Genomic DNA, 8554 nt, shown 5'->3' on the forward strand with positions numbered 1-8554 from the left:
ATGTCCTCTGCATATAAGTTAAATAAGCAGGGTGCCAATATTCAGCCTTGATGTACTCCTTTTCCTATTTGGAATCAATCTGTAGTTCCATGTCCAGTTCTAACTGTTGCTTCCTGACCTGCATATAGGTTTCTCAAGAGGCAGGTCAGGTGGTCTGGTATTCCCATCTCTTTCAGAATTTTCCACTGTTTATTGTGATCCACACAGTCAAAAGCTTTGGCCTTTGTCAATAAAGCAGTAATATATGTTTTTTCTGGAACTCTCTTCATTTTTCGATGATCCAGCAGATGTTGGCAATTTCATATCTGGTTCCTCTGCCTTTTCTAAGACCAGCTTGAACATCTGGAAATTCATGGTTCACATATTGATGAAGCCTGGCTTGGAGAATTTTGAGCATTACTTTACTAGCGTGTGAGAGGAGTGCAATTGTGCAGTAGTTTGAGCATTCTTTGTTATTGCCTTTCTTTGGGATTGGAATGAAGACTGACCTTTTCCAGTCCTGTGGCCACTGCTGAGTTTTCCAAATTTGCTGGCATATTGAGTGCCGCACTTTCACAGCATCATCTTTCAGAATGTGAAATAGCTCCACTGGAATTCCATCACCTCCTCTAGGTTTGTTCGTAGTGATGCTTTCTAAGGCCCGCTTGACTTCACATTCCAGGATGTCTGGCTCTAGGTGAGTGATTACACTATCGTGATTATCTGGGTCGTGAAGATCTTTTTTGTACAGTTCTTCTGTGTATTCTTGCCATCTCTTCTTAATAGCTTCTGCTTCTGTTAGGTCCATACCATTTCTGTCCTTTACCAAGTCCATCTTTGTATGAAATATTCCCTTGGTATCTCTAATTTTCTTGAGGAGATCTCTAGTCTTTCCCATTCTGTTGTTTTCCTCTATTTCTTTGCATTGACCGCTGAAGTTCTTCCCTGGTGCCCCATGGGAAACTCAGGTTCGATCCCTGGGTTGGGAAGATCTCCTGGAGAAGGGAATGGCAACCCACTCCAGTATTCTTGCCTGGAATAATTCCATAGCCAGAGGATCCTGGAGGGTGGGCTACAATCTGCGGGGTCACAAAGTGTTGGACACAACTGAGTGACTAACACTTTCTTTTTTACTTTCATATACATATATAAACACATACACATGTTTGTGTTTACATATATGTGCATCTCATATACATGTATATGTGTACACATATGTGTGCAATACGTATATGTGTGCGTGTGTGTGAACACATGTGTATGTATCTAAAAAATCACAACTAGTCAGAAAAGCTTCCACAAGACCTCCATAGACTCCACATTTGCCATTTTATAAACAGCAAACCAGAGAAAGCCCTGCTTGTTTTTAGCAGTTAAAAAGAAATCCCCTCTGATTTGCTCAAAACAGTAGCTTTAGAGAACAAAAACCTTTGGTAAGCTTTCAACACCATTACAAAATTAATAAGATTTCTTAGAGTTCTCTGAGCATTTTATTCTTTTAACATCTTGACTCAACTATGGGGTGTAAACTATATGAGAGCCAGCAAAATAAATATCATCTGAGGCAATAATCTTTCACTGGTGCCAAGCTGAAAGTCAGTTGTTTGGGGAGATTGAATCTGTCATAATACTGAACTGCTTTCTTATCAACAAGCCATTCCTTTTTAATAGGAGTAGAATCTTAAAAGGCATGGAAACAAATTAAAAGAGGTTTATCAGTACTCCCTTCAAGATGTTATTGCACAGTCTTCATTTGGGGACAATTTCAAAAGAGAAAGCAAACAGAATGTTGCATCTGAAAGAAGTAATTAAATCCTCAATTTGCCTACAATCGTTTATTTGTAATGGTAGCAATTCCAAATTTGATTAATAGCATGATCTCCTTCTGGTAATTAAACATTGTGCCAAATTTCCTAAAATTAAGATGTTTACAAAAAGCCACACAGACTTCTAATATGCTTTAAGAAGAATTTTTCAAGACTGATGTTCTAATAAAGGGTTTCATAACTCCCATATCACTATGTACTTCTAGAGAACAGCAAGACAACTGACATTGATGCTGATGTACATTTTTATTACTCCATGTGACTTTTCCCTCTGACTGCAACATCATGCAGCCTAGATATCAGAAGTGGTTCTGATAATATCATTGGGTTTAAAAATGTTGGTGGTATTAGCAGGATAGAAACATGTACTAAAATCTTGCCATGTGTAGAAACATGGTTGGATCTAGAGATTGTTATACCAGGTGAAGTGAGTCAGACACAGAAAGACAAATATCATATGATGTCACTGATATGTAAAATCTAAAGAAAAGGTACAGATGAATTTATTTACAAAACAGAAGTAATGTCATGGATGTAAACAGTAAACTTCTGGATACCAGAAGACAAGGGGTGGAGGGATAAATTGGGAGATTGAGATTGACATATACACACTACTATATATAATACAGATAACTAATAAGAACCTGCTGTATAGCACAGGGAGCTCTACTCAATACTCTGTAATGGCCTATATGGGAAGAGAATAAAAAAAAAAAAAAAGATAGTGGAAATACATATATAAACTGACTCACTTTCTTGTACACCTGAAAATAACACAGCATGGTAAATCAACTATACGTCAATAAAAACTATAACAAAATCTTACCTTACATTTGGCTCAATTAATGCTCACTTTCTTAAGCTTTGTAATGATTTTTAAATCATATAGTTCCATAAAATCTTTCAATATCATTAAGAAAGGTAATTTTGAAAAAGACAGACATCTGACCTGAGTCTGTCTTTGCAGAACAGTATTGAATGATGGAGCAAAAGCAGGAATATGAAGGCTCAGAAAACAAAAACAGAATAAAAGAGTCAGAGAGAAAGTATTGAATGAAGAAAGCAGGAGATAGAGTACCAAAAAAAAAAAAAAAGAGTAGAAAGGAAAAGAAAAAATCAAGGTCACATAATGTAAAGGCATATTGTTCCCAGAACTGACCCATGTTCCTTTTGAAAATATAAGAACTGTATGTTGCCTAAATCTGACCTATATTGCATGATTGTTCCTTCTATTTACAGATACTATGGATTTATGAATACCACAAAGAGTCTCATTCAGTCTTCATGGATTCAGCCTAGGAATATTTCTCTCAGCAGGTATACTAATGAGTTATCAACCACCTAGTAAAATTGTTTAAAAACAATTGAAGAAAGAAAGCATTGACATAAAACTTTGTTTATAAAAATATTTTCAAAATAGTATAAGCATAGAAATAAAAATTCTATAGATATATGTTTATTATATGTTAACATATACTATTTTATGATTAAAAGGTAGACATTAAAACAGGTCATCTAATGGACAGCTTTAAAGAGAAGTGTTTGCATAAATGAAAATCAAATTATGGAGGGGCTGAAATGCATGAATTAAAACATAATTATTAAAAATAAAATATCTTAATATCTAATGTGAAGATTGATACCTGATGACAAATATAATTAATTTTGAATTTATGCTCCTAAATAACAATGATTAATGTCAAACTAGGAAAGAAATGAGCTTGCCTTGGGTTCAGAATACTCCCTTCCCACCTCCTATACTTTATTTCTACTCAGTTAACTCTTGGTTATCTGTACTAATGAAGGAATGAATTTCTGCAGAAAATATAATTAGTGTATATCCTGGTATGTATTTTCCACATCAAAATCTAGAAATTAGCAATGATGTATTATTAAAACAATTCATAATAGTTATCTATTATAGCATCAAAAAGTCATGAAACTTAAAGACTTAAATGTATTTTATTTTCACAATTTCTGTGGGTAAGGAAACTGGCCATGGACTATAGCCCACCAGGCTCCTCTGTCCACGGAATATTTCAGGGAAGAATACTGAAGTGGGTAACCATTTCCTTCTCCAGGAGATCTCAACCCAATGATCAAACCCTGGTCTCCTGCATTGAATACAGATTCTTTACTGTCTGAGCTACCAGGAAAGCTCTGCCATATTGTTTTCGTTAGAAGTGAGTTTCTAAGTCCAGGTCACACTTAAAGGAAGGGACTGAATTAGGATGTTAATACTCCGATCAGGAGCATCTTAGAGGGTATGTCCCATATCATTTAATCCTTATACTCTCTTCAAGTTTTGTCAAGGATATAAATAATGTCATTTATAGCAAAAAGTTCCCATTTAGTATTATCCATTGCAGTTAAATATCTTGTTTCCTTAGTCTCTTTTAGTATGGAATATTTCTTCAGTCTTTCTTTGATTTTCATGAGTCTGACACTTTTGAAGGCTATAGGTAATTTATTTTGTAGAAGGTGCTTCTACTTGGGTTTGTCTAATATTTCCTTAAGATTTTTGTTATGCAAGTTAGGAAGAAATATCAACCAATGATGGCACATTTTTTTCACTGTTTCCATCAACTGATACATAATATTAATTTGTCTCCTTACTGATGATGTTCTCTTGGATCACTTATGGTTTTACTTGCCAGGGTTCTCCACTATAAAGTTATTTTTTTACCCCTTTGTAATTAATACATTTTTTACAAAGTGATGTTTTTAATCTTATACATATAGATTACCATTCCTATTCCATTGCTTATCAAACAGTCTTATTTATTCCCTTACTTACATTTGTATAGACTCATGATTTTCTGTTTTATTCAATACAAAATAAAATCTGTTATTACTATTATTTTGATACTCAAGTTATTCCCAATTGGCCAGAGGGAACCAAAAAAAAAAAAACTGGTTTTTGTGTTATTTAAACATAACTCCTTAATTCTTTAAACACTTTACATTTAGGGGTATGACAATAGGTTAGAGCCTCATTTTCTTGTTATTTCCCTGGCTCAGCCTCCAAATTAGTCATTTTTATAAAGCCCTAGTTTCTTTTCCAATGAAATATTTTTACTCATTGCTATTGAGATTATTCCCAAACTTTCTGAATGAACAGATTTATATTTTATATATGTGTGTGTATCCATCTGAAAGAAAGTCTGAAAGTGAGTCGCTTAGTCGTGTCTGACTCTTTGCGACCCCATGGATGGTAGCCTACCAGGCAAGAATACTGGAGTGGGCTGCCATTTACATATATTCACCCATATGTACAAATATACACATATATGTATATCTTTATGTGTTAAAAAATATATAGAAATATATCCAACAAATATATGTATCTAACAAATATATACTATCACAATTAATACATATTTTTATATCTTTATCTACTAGTTCTTCCTTCAACAGTAAGAAATCTGGCTTACATTATACATGTTATACTTAATTACTTGATTAATTCTCTCATATGTAACAAATGTCCTGTTTTCACTGTCACCACTTCCCCCATGTAGTTACTTTTTTCCTCTGCTTGGGCTCTGATCTCTTATGCAGACCACGCACAACTTAGACACCCTCCTGACCTTGCTTGGACCCTGACATTCACACCATTAAATCTCTATGGGAAAGTCTTCCTCACCTTTCTCAGTCTCTGGCACTGCATATCGGCCTCACTAATGTATGAATGACTTTCTCATTTCATTTGAGCTCCAAGTCACCATACCAATCTGATCACACCCTAAACCCACCCACCCTATTAAAACCCAAGATCTGACAATTCTAGGATGCATTTCTTCTTTTGATCAAGTTACAACAACTTACAAAGTCACTGACTCCATATAAATACCCCTATGCTCCCTTCTTGAACTCCAGTATCACAAAACAGTCGTCCATCTCCCAACATCCAAACCTTCCTCATGGTGCTTTGATGTGACACCTCAAACCAGGCCACCATCTTCACTCTACTTTTTTCACATGGACTGCCCATTCTTCAGTGTGGACACCCACCCCACCTTCTTCAAGGCCTAACCACCTGCTCTAGGTCACTGTGGTTTCTGTCCCCATGTCCCTGAACCATGGACATCTATCTTACTTTGCTTCTACTAATACATTTAGGACTGAATTGTTCAGGACAGGAAGGAACAAAAAGATAATGGAAACAAAAGGAAGGCAAGAGGAAAAGACAAAAAAATATTGAAAAGTTTTTTATTGAATATTTTATGAAAACAGAGAGCTGGAACCCAGTGATTTTACTCAGGGAAGAGGATCCCCACGATGCATGCATTTGTATGAATAGTTCAAGTGTTCATTATTGTAAAGTAATTAATTGCTAAGTTTGAAATATTGTTTGTGAAGGAATGCAAATTAAATTAAAATTATATATCCATCTGACCTTTCAGAAGGACCTATTAAGAGCAGTTCCCATTAATGTTCACTCAGTGATAAATCATTCCCAAGAGCTATGCTGGTGATGACAACAGGCTTTGTAAATCGATACAACATATAACTTCAATTTTTTCTTTTCAAATACCCCAAGAAGACATACATCCTTTTACCAATATCACACATCAAGAAATTGGTTCTGAGGAAATTATTCAACAATTGAACAATTTATACATTGCATTGATAGCTAATTGTTTGAGAATATGGGATCACCAAAAGAATCATGTTATATATGTATAACATAATTCTAGGAACTTATTAAAATTATCATGTAAATCTACATTAAATCATAGAGATAGTTTACAATTTTGTTACAAAGACATAGATAAGAAAATAATATGTATATTGTATTAGATATTTTTAAATGATCATATACCTAAACAGATTCTGTGAGATTATTCATCAATTTGTGTGTGTGTTTAATCCCAAGATGTTTCTACCTACCTTACCTCCTATTTTAAATATGTTAATTTATCTAGTCTCTTTCCTTTTGCTACTTGATTTAAGTTGCATCAATTAACCACAAGATTCAAGATTTAATTTGGGTTGGAGAGGTTTTTTGTTCCATTATCTTAAAAATACAATATCCATTAATGTTCTTGGAGGTTACTATTACATCATACTAATTTCTCACATGACCCACAAGAACTCTACCTTTACTTAATTCCATACTTGATAATTGAAAGCATATTAGTCTTAAGAGCACTATACCACCACACATGGATAGAAATAAATTAAGTTTAAAAAGGGAGTGGGTGGGGGAAAATTATGGGAAAGATGGTTTGCAAATTAACAATAAAGTTTGAAAATAAAACTTAACATTTATTCTTATTAATTTTTTGTTTTAGACAACAATGGTTGAACCCTGGAGAATAATTGGTTAATTAATGTGGATTATATTTTGCATTTTTAATTTCTCATGACATTTGAACTTTTGTCACATTATATCCTAATCATTTTTATGGTGTATTCCAGTGCAGTAAAAAAGAACAACATAATTATAGACTTTTTGGGCATACTTGTGTATTTATAAGTCCAAATTATATTTTGATAGATTTGAAGAGTTTACAAAGGACTAGTGCCAAGCATTTTTTTGGTAAGGGGAGTTGCATTATTGTGATGGCAATTATGACATCTCAGGGAAGAAAATATGAGAGTCTCCTATATTATCTAAGCCCTGCTCATGATACTGCAGACGCACCTGTTAAGAGTGGTTTCTATGAAGCATTCATAAGAGCTATATTGGATCAAAAGGTGATAATTACCCTGGGTGGGCTAAAGGCAGCTTAGTCACAAAAGTCCAAGTAATACTCTAAAGAAAAAGGGAAGTGGTATCAAACTTTGGGACCAGGCAATGTATGAGATATTGAGGAGTGAGAGAATGAGGTCAAAGCCTGAGAACAATGATTAAGTTATGAGGCATATTTGATATTAATCTTGGAGGTTATGAGTACACAACAAATTTCCAAGAAGGTGGCACTTGAGTCACCACCTTTCTTTGTTATTTGTTAGTACTTAATATTCTTCTTTAGTTAAATTTTTCTTCATAATTATTGTATGATAAATATATTTTGATGAAAATTAATTTTAGAAATCCAGTAACTCTACGTTTCTAGAGTTAGAATTCTAGAAATCCATATAATCATCTAGAAATCTATAAAACCATATTTTTTAAATTGTAAATCATTACATAGGGTTATAAATGTTTTAGACTAGATATTTGTGAATGCACACCAACTCAGGAATGATTCAGAAATCTTGCTGTACATCTAAACTTCCTGTTTAGTAAGCTGCTCAGTTTGGACAGGTTTAGTAGATTGCTTGATTGGGTTGTGCCACCTAGGTCCTTAACTTTTAGAAGGTAGGGGGTTTGGGGAAAATATAATGTCTATGGGAAAAAGCTACCCTATTTTCTTACTTCCCTAAAGAAACTGGCAACAGCACTTCTAAATTGTAGATGGTACTTCCTTGGGGTAGGAAATGACAACTCATTCCAGTATTCTTGCCTGGAAAATTCCATGAACAGAGAAGCCTGGCGGGACATTGTCCATTAGGTTGCAAATAACAGGATACCACTGAGCAACTGAGCATGCTCCCACACCCAAGGAAGAAGAACTTTAAGAAAAACATCTGGAATTTGTGCTTGCCTTTCAAAAGCTAGAATCAATACCTTACTCCATTTGGATGCATGTTTATTTCCTAAAACCAGCTTGAACATCTGGAAGTTCACTGTTCACATATTGCTGAAGCCTGGCTTGGAGAATTTTGAGCATTACTTTACTAGCATGTGAGATGAGTGC

Source organism: Bison bison, unplaced genomic scaffold, assembly GCF_000754665.1.
Source record: "Bison bison bison isolate TAMUID 2011002044 unplaced genomic scaffold, Bison_UMD1.0 scf7180017864351, whole genome shotgun sequence".
NCBI classification, from domain to species: Eukaryota; Metazoa; Chordata; class Mammalia; order Artiodactyla; family Bovidae; genus Bison; species Bison bison.